The sequence below is a fragment of the Hypomesus transpacificus genome, chromosome 12 (assembly GCF_021917145.1).
Source record: "Hypomesus transpacificus isolate Combined female chromosome 12, fHypTra1, whole genome shotgun sequence".
NCBI lineage: Eukaryota > Metazoa > Chordata > Actinopteri > Osmeriformes > Osmeridae > Hypomesus > Hypomesus transpacificus.
The window spans coordinates 5,098,184-5,112,821 of record NC_061071.1 but is presented as its reverse complement, the minus strand read 5'-3'; the positions used below and the strand labels follow the sequence as shown (position 1 = coordinate 5,112,821).

At 43.4% G+C, this 14,638-nt stretch overlaps 1 protein-coding gene across 10 annotated transcripts in view; it reads left to right on the top strand.

Moving 5' to 3' along the window:
• Window positions 1-14,638, top strand: part of LOC124474376 (tensin-like) — an 80,489-nt gene that overhangs the window by 50,586 nt on the left and 15,265 nt on the right. The gene's annotated exons all lie outside the window — the stretch shown is intronic.

Below are 14,638 nucleotides of genomic sequence, written 5' to 3'. Positions count from 1 at the left end.
CCGCTTGGTAGATTCTTAGGGATTGGAGAGTATGAATGTCGCTATTCAATGAATTTCACTTCTTTTTTCTCTTTCTGGTTTTAATGAGTAGGATACATGTTTTGCTATATGCTGCTGAAGTCAATTGAGTTATATATTAGTCATTACTTTTTGATTTTTGGTTTCCTGACCGCAGATTATGCTTGTTTAAAAATGTTTTTATGGCGACTCTGCTGAGATTGCGACTCAGACAAGGTCCATGGAGAGTTACTGAAGGACCTTGACTTCTAAACACTTTTATAGTTACACCCATATCAAGGTGTCTGTTGATCAAACTAGCTTAGCATACCACTGTACACACTATAGTACCTCAGCATATTGTATCACCTATGCAAATTAGCTAAATATTAGTGTACTGTTGAAAACATCTTAGAATATATCCTCTTTGACAAGACTTCATTCAAAGTCTTTACTGTCTTTAAAACTAATGTATGATAGCTCTAGATATTGCAGCCTACCCCATGCATGAATACTTCAGCATGGCTGTACACAATTATCCTCCTAGCACACTAGTGTATCTTGACGTAGCTTATGCTAATACTAGGCTCCAGACGCCTGGTTCCTGTACAGACCATCCAGCCTTGCCCTGTGTAAACCACTTACAATCCTGCGCAGACTAGTATAGATTAGTAACTAATGGGAGCTGCAGTAGCCACTATTGTGATTGACAGACCCCCCTAGTTAGACCTAATGGTGACAGGAGGGTGAGATACAGCGGCAGGTTCACATCCAACCCTTCAAAGCCTTAGTAAGCCCCTGAGCCTCCGACTTCAGCTCTGTCTGTGTGTCTGTCTGTCCGTCTGTCTTACTAGCTCAGTGGCTGCTTCTCTCTCTCTCTTTCTCTCTCAGTCTGACTGTGGTCGAGTCTCCTGTCTGCATACCTAGCTTTTGATGAATCTCAATCTGAAAATATTAGGGAATATATGTGTCTTTCAGTTCTTTTTTAGGGATAGCTCAGTACCAAAAATAAGTTCCCTCTATATCATGCCTCTCCATATTCCCAGAATGACAGACATCTGCCATCTTTATGACAGTAACTGATATGAAACGTACGCCACTTCTTATAGACAGGCAGACAGATAACCAAACAGACGGACAGACAGGCTGACGGATGGATGGACGGACAGACACCAATATGACAGTTAGCTTTGTGGCAGTCACTGATACGATAGTCTAGACGCCTTTTCAACATCTGAGGGTCTGGCTACCACACACATACAGGACACACACATACAGGACACACACACACATACACACTTACACTTTCGTGTCAGTGAGTCTTTATGACAGCCAGTCATTCAACCCACCCACCCGGTGTTGGCATGCAGACTAGACGTCGTCACAACGATATCAAAGCCGACAAGGTGGGTGTCATACTCCATTACCGCCTCAGGTCTGGCTGGAGTTACATGATGACATCATGTACTGCAGATGTGTGTTTATGTGTTTGTGTGTTCTTGTTTACATATATGTGTGTGTGCGTGTGCATGCGTGTGCTTTATCCTCCTCCATCCTAATTCCAACATTGGGCCAACATATTTAGAAACACTTAATCTGTGAGCAGTTATTAAGAGGTCCATTCTGTGGTTGTTATACCTCAGAATGTATACTTTCACTTCCGTTCATCTCTAGACATTGATATTTTATCAATTTATCAGAATCAGAATCAAAAAGGGTTTTATTCCCATGAAAGTTCGCACAGACAAGGAATTTACTTTGGCAGGAGGTGCATACATTTAACATATAAGAATCCTAAATCTTAAATAAGTGGTGTACAAGTCTAACTATATTAAAGGTACAAAGTCTAACTAATACTAAGGGGCTAAAGTATGTCAACATTTAGAATAATATAAAATAGCTATAATATCAAAGTACAAAAATACTAATAGGGTAACAGAGTGCAAATATGGCAAGGTGTCATTGTGCAGATAAAGTGTTAAAGTCAGTGTGAGCCCTTGGCCTTGTTGAAGAGGCCAGCGGTGGATGGGAAGAAACTGTTTTTGTGGCGTGAGGTTTTGGTCCTGATGGACCGCAGCCTTCTGCCGGAGGGGAATAGCTGGAAGAGAGTGTGTCCAGGGTGGGAGGATTCGGCCACAGTCTTCCTCGCTCGCCTCAGGGTCCTCGAGGTGTGCAGGTCCTCGAGGGTAGGCAGATTGCAGCCAATCATCTTCTCAGCAGTGCGGATGAGACGCTGCAGTCTGCTCTTGTCCTTCGCAGTGGCAGTAGTGTACCAGATGGTGATGTAGGAAGGGAGGATGGACTCAGTGATGGCTGTGTAGAAGTGCACCATCATTGTCTTTGGCAGGTTGAATTTCTTCAGCTGCCGTTGGAAGTACATCCTCTATTGTTAACAGACACTTTTATCTAAAACGTTGTATGAATAGTGCAAATAGAGTACAGCAGAAGGTCAAGTTATTAAAGTGCAGAGTTCTAACAGTATTTTGGTGGTCAGACACAAGGAACAATCTGAATTGACAGATCACATTGCATGCCCACATTTTAGCTACAGGACCTCGTTCTTATCTTCTTTATACATCTGTACTTGTGTAAAATCACACACATTCTCACATACACACATGCACGCACACATACACACACACTCATGCACGCACACAGACACACATACAAACACATATGCACACACACACATACACACGTCCGGATTCCTCCACACCACTACCCGGGCCACAGGTCAGCTATCCCCTTCAAATAGCATAGGTTAGTGCGTGTTTGTGTGTGTGTGTACGAAAGAAGCATTTGCATGTGTCTGTGTTTGATCTCAGGGTGTGTGATCTTTTAAGGGTCTTGAGAGAGTGTGTGTGTGTTTTCTGTGGGTTGGCCTTTATGAGGTCAGAATGCATCTCATAACTGTCTTGAGCCTAATCATCTAAACAGCACAGAAGCCCATAGAGGCCACACAGCCTCATCCAAGGCCTGTTGAACACAAAATTCCTCCACTGTCGTGTTTGAAAGAACTTTAATGAGTGTTGCGTGTATGTCTGTCCGTCTGTCTGTCTTTTCTCTCCTATACATAGTAGCTACCACTAGGAACAGTAACTTTATGAGTGGCTGTTGTATTTCTCCCATACTCAAAACACTTTGAAATCAAATGGAGACATACCGTATTTTTTGAAAGATAGGCTGCATTTTCTATAAGCCACACCCCACCAGAATGGGAGCTCCATGTTTGTACATCAGAGTATAGCCCGCACTGGAATATAGGCCACACTTCAAGCGGGAAAAACGATACTGTAGCGCCTGTTAGCGTTGAGCGAGACAACACTCACAAGTGTTTAAGATGCAATTTTACATGGGACAGCTTGGACAGCCATCCAACTAGACAACATTTCCAATCAGGGTGAACACTCAAATTATCTTAACTACAGACCATAGCATTATATATATCAAAACAGAACAAACCCAACAATATAACTTCAAACAATGCTTATCTAACTAAGCTAATGCCCTGAACTTCGTAGCTTTTCAGCTTGCCGCGGGGCATTCACACTAAGAGCAGTGTCGCTACAATACCAAGCAATGCACGAGTGCAGGCGATCACTTCGGTTGTAGATAGTATGTCCAGAAATAAAGCCAAGTCAATCATTTAGTGGCAGAATCCATTGTTATGTCTAGAAAATTATTTTACATATAGTATAAGTTTAGCTAACTTGCAAATCCTGAGGCTAGCCTACTGTAGCAGACGTTTCTATGTTCAACGGACAAGGGTGTTTTGTCCTTCGGGAGTTGCCGTAGGCATGATGCTGACGTAAGCATTACGTGAAGTCAGTGACGGCTGTTCCAGAGCCATTAGTGATGGGAAGTTTGGATCCTTTTACGGACTCGGTTCTTTGAATCTCGTTCATTAAAAATAACTTTTATAAATACAATTATTAAAATAATGTATCGTGACAATTTGAATGATTTGAAATGGTCATTTATTATCACACTAACATTTACCAATCATCACGGCAAACAATTACGCTGCACTGAACTGAAAGTAAAGTAGGCTACAAAAAAGTTAAAATAACGGAACCTGTAATAATTACTTGTGAACGAATATCATTCACGTCTTACTAAACCTAGTCACGCAAACGTGAACGAGGTAAACCAATCAATTTATGTTTCCTCTTCTGAGCCTATGCAGGTCACGTGAAAAATGATCCAAAGATCAGTATCCGAAGACACAGACAAAAACTGAACATTAGCGGTGCAAATGTCCAGTAATATCTTGATTTTAATTGGTCCATGTTTGATTTACATTTAGTCATTTAGCAGACGCTCTTATCCAGAGCGACTTACAGTAAGTACAGGGACATTCCCTGAGGCAAGTATGGTGAAGTGCCTTATCAAGGACACAACGTCATTTGGCACGGCCAGGAATCGAACTGGCAACCTTCAGATTACTAGCCCGATTCCCTAACCGCTCAGCTCCCCCTTCATACGTAAAGTAGATGATTACTGGCATAACATATTTACGTGCAAAGGCACAAAAGAGTTGTGCCTTTTGACGTAGCCTACATGTTGAAGAATACAAGATCAGATTTTTTTCGCTTGTCGTCTGCAATGAATGGACAGTAAAAGCACTGCTTATTCTACCATTTTTTGTATTTGCTTATGCGTAACTGCTACATTTGTCATCGTAACGTCTAAACAACTGGAATTACATTCATATTGCATATATAAATCACAAGAATAATCAGTAAAAATACAAATACAAGTTTATTAAATAAAATGATTTTATAAACATTTTATGTTTGAATTTTGGCAGGGTAGGCAGTGCCTACCTTGCCTACCCTGACTGCACATCACTAGCTATAAATCGCTTCGAAATATAAGCCGTAGCCTACAACCACAAGAAAACTGTAAAATTGGTGTACAAGCCACGGCTTTATTTCCGAAAAATACGGTACTGCAGACACATGCAAAAGGCTCAACTAAGAAACACAAAAAGGCAACAAACACTTAAAATAAACAACACTAGTCATAATATCTCTCTCTCTCTCTCTCTCATGCACACACACATGCGGAAATTGAATAAATACTTTGTATTTGGTTGAATTGTTAGTGCCATGTGTCAAATATTTTGTTCTTCTGCAAGTCAGAGCAAAAATAACTACAAAGACAATAATAAGAATATTATTAATGAAACACTCCCATTCCTGAGACCCCTCCAACCCGCCCCTGTCCCCCCCTTTGACCCCCTGACGGGATGGGGGTGAATGTCACTCTTGTCTGTTCACAAAACTTGAGAGCCCTGTAGCTGTTTTAGCTGTAAGCTGATATACTGTTAATATTAGCTTATGTTGTTGGGAAACGTATGTAGTTGTAAGATTACTTTTTATTGTATCTACTAGGTGATGTACCAATAAGATGATGTACCAATTTGCTTACGTAAATGTAAGTGGGTGTAGCCACGACCTTATGTAGCTGTGGGCTAACAGTTTGTAGTTGTTATCTTACAGTTTGTAGCTGTTATTTTAGTTGATGTCGTTCTGAATGTGATACAGCAATAACTGAGGTTCTAAGCCATTGTCTATTAATAACAAACCATTGACCACAGGTGTTGGAGCCAAGAGTGTTTTACTGGGGTCTAAATGGCTTTAGGCAGGACACACTCCCACCCTAGAACACTGCCTATGAGGCTTGAGGACACGTCAGTGTTTCACACTTCAATGTTTGAATAGGACAGGTGCTTTGTGTGAAAGTGTGTGCGTGTTGTGTGAGCTGTGAAGAGCCGTGTGTGTACACGCAAGCGATGTCTTCGGTAACGGCACGTCCTCTCTCTCAATTTTTGTTGACATTTCACAATTTGCGATGCATCCACTTCCATTGCCTATTGAGATTAAATCAACAATGCACGGAACATTCTCCAAGACTGACCAGCAGACCTGTTTATATCTATCGGATACACACACACACACACACACACAATTCAGCCTCACTGGAGAGTAGTCTGAGTGGAATGGCATTCAAGTCCTCTGTCACACCAGAGCTGAGTAGGCTACATCATCCAGCTATTTGTGACCGTCATATTCATAGCTGGCTACAATAGCAACATATCTCAGCTGGTCAGAGAGCTGTCGAGTGAGAGTGAGATGTTTAGGCTTCATCAAGAATCAACAAAGACTAATCCGAGTAAAAACAACCATTGTGTCTTCAGTGTTATCCAGTTCAATATGATATCCTAATTACGAACAGAAGCACATAAGCTACGTCATGCTCACACTCCAACACACACGGACGCACACACACTACGTTCACACACTTGTGTGTGTCTTTGAGTACGTGAAACCCCAGAAACATCTAAAGCTCTTCTTCTCTGGGTTTTGTGTGTGTGTGTGAGAGTGCAAAATTAGTGTAAATGTGTGAATTTGCTTGTGTAAATTTACTCGGGTGTAGGTGTGCACCTGCATGTGTGCGTACGTGCCCTGACTCACCCACGTCTCCAGAGGGAGGGAAAGGTGAAGGTCGCGACCCTGTGACGCTAGTTCCAGAGTTCCTGCCATTCCCCAAGCTCCAATCCTGCTTACTTCCTCCTCGACATAGTTAGTCAAGAGACCCTCTAGCCTGCCTGACCTGCAGATGGGGGATGGACAGCTAGTGAGTCACTGCCTTCTGGGAAAGGGAGATGTGTGTCCTCATTAATTGTCTGTCCATTGGCTACAGCCCCTCTGGTGATACATCCACATCAGGGCTCAAAATTGCGACCACTTTAGTCGCATATGCTCCCGAAATTGTATCTGTGCAACCTCAAAATATATTTGGGAGCATTTGTGCGAGTGCAGATAACTGTTATGTTGTGACCTGTTTTCATTTCTTTACAAAACGCTTGCTAATTAGCCTACTGCACTGTATGTGCTTTCTGTGAGCTGATACAGTGACCGATCTATCCAACACTACATAACCAACTAAACTTCATATTAACTTTAATGCAGATTTTAAATTGGTTAATATTATCCGTCAATCACTCCGTGTCACTGCGCTCCGTTGTCACATGAGGGAGCTAACTAGCGTGATGGCTATCCAAAAAACTATTCAAAGACTCGTACCCGGCAGATAAACGAATCATTCACTTCCCAACCGAGTCTTCGGATCATTAGGTGCTTTCGACATGGACTGACTTCATGCAGCGCTTTAGCCGGCTGCAGGCGGCAGATTTGAAACAGTGAATTATGGTTAGACTTTTTGTCCGACTTGAAATGGCGCCAAGGCTCGTCATTTTGAACGAATCCTTATAAGGACTCGGGAGTAACGAGTCCTCTCAACGAGTGATTCGTTCATTTCCCGACTCGGTCTTTCTACGAGTCTTTGGATCATTTTTCACGTGACCTGCATAGGCTCTGTAGCTAGAGGAAACGAACGATTCGTTCCTTTCCCGACTCGGTCTTTCTACGAGTCTTTGGATCATTTTTCACGTGACCTGTATAGGCTGTAGCAAGAGGAAACGAACGATTCGTTCCTTTCCCGACTCGGTCTTTCTACGAGTCTTTGGATCATTTTTCACGTGACCTGCATAGGCTCTGTAGCTAGAGGAAACGAATGATTAGTTCCTTCCCCGACTCGGTCTTTCTACGAGTCTTTGGATCCTTTTTTCACGTGACCCGCATTGTATTTTTTAGTAGAGGAAACAGTTTCCTTATTCCCTTTCGCGTGGCCGCTGTTTTAGTAAGACGTGAATGAATGATATTCGCTCAAGTCATCATACTGACTGGTTTTGTTATTTTCACTTTACATTTACACTTACAGTTTAGTGCAGTGTAATTGTTTGACGTGATAATTAAATGCTAGTGTGATAATACATGACCAAATCATACAAACTCATGATACATTATTTTAATGCAGGAATTTATTTTGAAATAGTATTTGCTGGTGCACATGTCATGCACTAACCTACAGTGGACGTATAGGGGCTATACGTCCTTTGCAGTGGACGTATAGCCCCCAACCCCCCCCCCCCCCCCCACCCTGAAATGAACAAATGACTCGAAAAAAGATTCGTTCATTTTACTGAACGAGATTCAAAGAACCGAATCAGTAAAAAGAACCGAACTTCCCATCACTATATCAAAGTACCGTGAGATCGATTTGAGAACGGCCGGCTGTGTAGCCGAGCGCATTTTCTCAAGAGCAACTGCACAGGTTCAAGTGACGACACAGCTATTTCATGATTGGCCAGACTCACACACGAAAACTTTGGAGGAAATCGTGTGCCGCACCCTACCCCGTCGGCCGCCCCATACCCCGTCGGCCGTCCCATACCCCGTCGGCCGTCCCCCGACAGCCCACAGAACGACCACCGCTACTACCTGGCTGCGACAAACGAAAACGAAACTGCTGCACGGCAAGCAGGGGTGCCTGCAGCTGCCTGAAGGGGGCGCCAATATGCCAATTCCCCACAAACTGAAATGATCGATAAGAGAAAACCGCGTAGAGATTTCTTTTTTTTAAATGCTCGTGCGCCCCCCACGTGACATGAAAAAATGCCGCCCCGTGCCTAAAACCGCCCCTGGCTAGAATGTTTGATAGGTGTAAACAAGCCCTGGTTGTTCTTCTCCGCCTTTGAGAAAATGAAGGCTCAAACACTCCGTTTGAAAATCTGCTCCATGTATAACGGGTGTGAACCTGTGAAACTCACTCCTCAGGTATGTAATGGGCTACCCGCATCAAAGAAGAGCTAGCTTTTCTTTGGCGTAGCCGGTAGTGGTCGCGCTTGGCAAGTCAGAGGTCGTGCAATCGAGCCCAGCGAGTGGCGAACGACGCCTTGTAGTGATGGAGCGTGGCCACGTCCGTTGCATACCATCACACTTGCAACGTCACAAGGAGCCAGGTTACCGCCCCTCTCTCTGCTTTGTCCGCTCAGATAATCTGGCCCGCCCATGAAAAAGTCAGCTACTATCGTGCAAAGGCAAGTGCTATATCGGTTTTTCCTGGAGAGACATCATGGCTAGCAAACAAACAAAGCACAACAGTTGCTCAGTGTTTGGATGTACTAATCAAAACTAAAGTATTGTTTTAGTTCCTTCATCCAAGCCTCTGCACAATCAGTATCTTAATTTTATTTTCACTGGAAATGCGCCGACACAAGTTTTGTATGTCTGCGCCGAATGTTTCAGCCACTACTGTTTCCTCAATTTGAGCCAACACAAAGCTGGCCTTGCTGAAATTAAATTCTGGATCATTACTAAATCTCCTTGGTCAAGCTACAAACCTTGGACAGGTAAGTTAACTAACGCTATATCATTTTGCTGCTTTACTGTATATGGTTACCTAGCTTGCTACCCTTAGAATGTGGCTGTAACATTAGCTCTGCAGCTAACAGCTGAGTTACTGTTGCTAATGTAAAGATAGATGGCATCAAGTGTGTGTGTGAATACAAACGCTGTAACGCCAGTGTTGTACACTTCTTTGTTATTTGGATAACCGTTATGCTGTTGGTGTTATGGCGCGCGCCATATCCACTTTTACCCTCATTGAAATGATTATGAGTGTGCACCTCTGCAAACCAGTGTGATCAGATGAGAATGGGCAAATTCGAGGCATCTTACAGCAACGGGGCTACGAGCCAGCTGAGTAACTGTCGCTAATGTAAAGGTAGATGGCATCAAGTGTGTGTGTAAATACAAAAGATACATTATTATCTGTTATTTCCCGTTGGTAACTTATCGACAGCTAGCTACTATGGCCAATAAAATGCAGTTACTTGCTTTAGCTTTTGCGTTTGAAGAGCCATTGCCATAGCCATAGCCTGGTAACTAAGGTAGGTTACTAGGGAAGGTACCAGAGAATGTCTAATAAAGAGAGAACTCCCACTCTCTGGAAACTTCCGGGTTCTGAACTGGTTGCAGTTCCACACAAGTTCCATATGAGGGCGCTAACGGTCGAGTGCAGAATGAATGGAGGTCTATGGAGCTATACCCCTCAAAATCCACTTTTATCAGGATATAATTTTTTGTCTGGTAATTTGAATTCTGAAATCGAAAGGGGAGGCAAAAAAAATACACACCACTGGGTGTTAGATTTTTTTTAAAGTCGCCTTTCTGTTCTAAAAAGCCTTTGAAAATGGCATTGACTTCATACACATTGTACGACCAGAGTTACTGCTTGACGGCAAGCTCTGGTTACTTCCACTTTACTCTCGAGGCATCGACATCACAGCTGACAGGTTAGGCTCTCCCTGTCAATACACATGCTAGAAAGAGTTTGGCTTGCTAATGTTGTTGCTAATGTTGCTAATGCTCTGACATTCTGGTGCTGTTTCGGATGCCATCAAGCGGGATCTCTGGTCGTAGTCAGTCCTTCACTAACCAATCAACATTCGTTAGCAGAATACTAGCGTGTTATGGGCAACAACGACTTACCCTGTAAGAAATCAAAAGGACATAAGTACTCGTTCATTCAACTTTTGACCTGTAATCCATGTTGAACATGCAAAAACTATAATCAAATCTGAGATTTATCAACGACAATCAGGCGAAAGAGACCAATTTAGCCGTTTAGCTCGATAGACTCCCATTCATTTTGCACTCGACCGCGATCACTCCCAGTGGAACTCTGGTGGAACTGCAACAACATTCGGTACAATGGGGCTTAATAGGGAGTGGGCAGGCTCTCCTCAAACAGGCTCTGGAAGGTACACTCGTACCTACTCTCCTCATCCTGATTGGTGAGCTGTCGAAAAGGCGCATGACGTCACCCAGCGCTTTTGTTGAAGATGTTCAAGTTGAGAAAATTGTACTCAAAAAGGCGTTGGGCTCAGCGCTTTTTTAGAAGTTTTTAAAATGCGGCTGCTTTTTTTAAAAGGCAGCCTCCTTTTTCCTTTTTCCTTTTTCCTTTTCCCATAGGGTTGCATGTAAAAAGGCCCTGAAGGCAGCGCTTAATTTATTTATTTTTAAAGTAACGTGTGAACACATCCTTACGCAGGCATCAGACAACTTTTTCGAACTAGCATCCGTGGAGAAGCAAACTTCTGATAGGGTTGGCCGACTGCTTGCCTTTAAGTGATTCATCAAGATCTGAGGTAAGTCACGTAGTGCTAGTGCCCTCTGGGTAGTGTAGTTTAAGTAACGTTAAGGTCATTACCAATTTCTCAGACACTGACGCTTTCTCTGTCAGTGGTAGAGTACCGGGCCGGCTACATGCGAGAAGTTGGGGTACGCAAGCAAAAGTGCCGGTACGCTTTAGAGTAAAATGTAGGGTGAGTTCAGGTAATGTGGGACATCAGGTAAAGTGGGACAGTTAAGCATTTTGATGATTTAATATGAGCAAAACCGACATCCAATCACCTGATCTTGACTCGTAAATACAACACTAGTCACTATGCAGTGGTTTTTATTTGTCTGACATCTTTTGAGTAGGCGTGATCTGTCTTGACAGGAGGTCCGTACAGAAAAAACTCATCGAAAGTTCAGCGGCATATGAAATTCTATTTCTCAATGATAAGGCTGGCAAAGGCATTTTAATTAAGTCACAATGAGTACTATTACAGCATTAAGGGTTTAACCACTGATTGAAACACACACACAAATGTGTAAAATAATGCTTTGTTAGAAAAAAACTAACTTTTATGTGACTGTCCCACATTACCTGATCATGTCAGGTAATGTGGGACAGCATTCTTCAGGTAAAGTGGGACATCCAGTAATGCTTTGTTTATGCTATAAAAGTAATTTAATTCAACAGTTCTCACATTTTTAATAGCAATACATCACACTGCACATAAGTTCCCAACTAAATAACAACTTTCACTGTCATCAAACCAGCACTTTCAGACTTGTAAGCGTGACCACTAACGCTAGTCCAACGAAATGTTAACGCATCGTGACTAGCTAGCTAGCACATAGACCGCAGATCACTATGGTTGACATCAGTTACACTTTATGCCTATTATAAGTCAAACCCCACAAGTAAATGAATCTTCCACACCCTTGCACCTAGAATTGTTGTATACAAACAAATTATTATTAATATTAGCAGACTAGGCTGACAGACGATGACTGTCCCACTTTACCACACAAGCTGTCCCACATAACCTGAAAATGCTGCCTTAGTGAAATATGGGGTCATGTTATGTTTGAAAGTGTGTAGCTCCTAAAATACTGTGTATTCTCATTGCATTCCAACATGAAAATTTTCCTAAGCCCTAAAACCATTTACAGAAACACAACTAGGGTGAGTTAACAGGTTTTAACAGGTCTACCAAAATGTGTCCCACATGACCTGAAATCACACTAGAAGTTCCGGTGCTGCGTACCGGTGAGTACTGGCCCACTTCGAGCACTGCCTATGACAAAATTATTATGAAAACATATTTGCCGACCCAATTTCCATCCACCGTCGCGACCCAGACTTTGAAAAACACTGAGCTATAAGACCAAATTTAAAAGCCTAGCGGCAGGATGTGTAAAGCCCCAGTGATGGACGTCAAATACGTCTATTACATAAACAGATATCCCAAGAAGCCACCTCTCTGAAATGAGTTTCTGCAGGTTGGGGTGTCTGCATAAAATTGTGTTGTGGTGCTCCTTAATATGGGTGTTCCAAATTGTGTTTGTTGGGAGCACCAGTGCTACCAGGGGAAAAAAGTATATTTGTGAGTCAGTGTCAATTACAATTGACACTGACTCACAGAAGGCACTGTGCGTTCACCAACCTGTCACTTAATAGGGTCAGTGTCGCTTGGACCGAAAGTTAGGTTAATCTTCTCATGACTATCCCTTTCAACGTGTCAAGTCACTGATTCTGTTGCCAGGTAGTTCCTAACAAAGGACCCTGTCAGCTTGACTCCTGTCACACACAGCTTTTTCCACAGCATTTTAAGAAGTCTGTATGAATGACTACAACACCACGTTGTGTTTGAGAGAGGGGGAGAAATACAGAGAGGGAAAAAGAGAAAATGCATGAGAGAGAGAGGGAGGAGGATAGGGAAAGAGAGCTAAAAAGGGAGTGAGAAATCAAGAGAGAGAGAAAGCACAAGAGGGAGGCATAGATAAAGAGGGAAACCCCACTTTGTGATGTCATAGAGCCAGAGTCAGTGCTGGGCTGTGCCTATCCAGTGTAGGAGTGGTGTTTGTGTCGTGCCTGTGTGTGGGTGTATTTGGGAGGACCCCTCTTGCCAGGAAGCCCAGTCAATTCTCAGCATGCCAGCTCACCCCTCCCTCCAGGGAATGGTACGACCAACTTCAGATAGGTGTGGAGAGACAGGGGGGTCAACCAAGTAGGCAGCACATAGAGGGGTGGACAGGTCTGACTTAGGACACCCAGGACTGGTGTAGACAACGTTCAGCACTCAACCTTCACCTACCGTAGGAGGAGGAATAAGAAGTATATCTCTTGATGGCTAGCTGAAGGAGGACAGAGAAGGTTCTAGCGACAGGTAAGAAAGGCTTTCCCATGAAGTTGGTGAGGTCTTTGTTATTATTCACGTATTGTGGACTGACCTGAGTAGTTCTAGAGGAATACTTTTTCTGTGGGGCTTGGGAAGAATTTTGGTCGAGGAAAAACTGTTGCCTTTCTGGATGTACAGTTGAAGAAGGGAAATGTGTTTGTGCTAGTTAGCCTCTCTCTCTCTGTTAGTGTGTGTGCCATGTTGTTTACATGAGCTCTGAAATAGCTAGTTCAAACTCTTGACCATCTGTCAGTCTATTTGGACCGTCCATGTTCACACACTCACAAGAGGACTATGTGCATAGTCTGGTGGTGTGATTGGATAGCACATTTTCTTCTAAGCAGTTGTGGAAATGGTGAAATTGTCGACAAGGTGTATCCTCTAAAAAAGCCAGTGTGAGTGAGTTTGTGCGTCCATACCTTTCAAACCTGTGAGGCGAAACATGATCATTCAAGTCATCGCTTCCATAACACCTGTGCACTGAGGCTCAATCTGATTCTATACTCTATAGGTCACCAACAGTAGAACATCTGCAGGGTTCCTGATGTTGTGTTTACATTAGACTTGGTGCCAGAAAGGAGTGAAGACTAGGAAGTAAAATAAGGTTGCCATGGAACTGTTGCCATGGAAGTGTTTCCAGAACAGTGGAGATTATGCTTGTGGAATTTAGATCACACACGAGATCAAAGATCTACATAGATAGAGTGACCCTCATGGCAGGTTTTTGGGAGGAAATCCAGTATTCTATCTCGATGATTGGTGTGAAATGCAATGACCTTATCTGGGGGGTTGTGTGGTTACCATGGTGAAGCAGAAGTATGTGTCAGAGTGCAGTATTCCAGATCTGACCTCTCTCATGTCCACATGGGAGCTGCCGTTGCTGCTGTCGCTGCCCTTTCCCTCCGCCCCGTCACGGCAACGCCCAGCTGTTCTCCAGGCGGTGCCGGCGAGACCCACAGGGGCTCCGTTGACGCAACGTGACCCCCCTCGCACACACACACACACACGCTCACACACATTTGCCCTATAAATAGAACGGGGGAGTTGTCACTGGTTACCAGTCGTAGAAGTTGAGGGACACACCGCAATGACAGCAGTGGAACTGACCGAGAGATGGTATTAAAGTGAGATCAACTTCCCCCACCCCCCCCACCCCCAAATGCCCCACAGTGTAGTGCCGTCTTCTCTACTGCAGTGTTTATGCAGGGCTGGGCT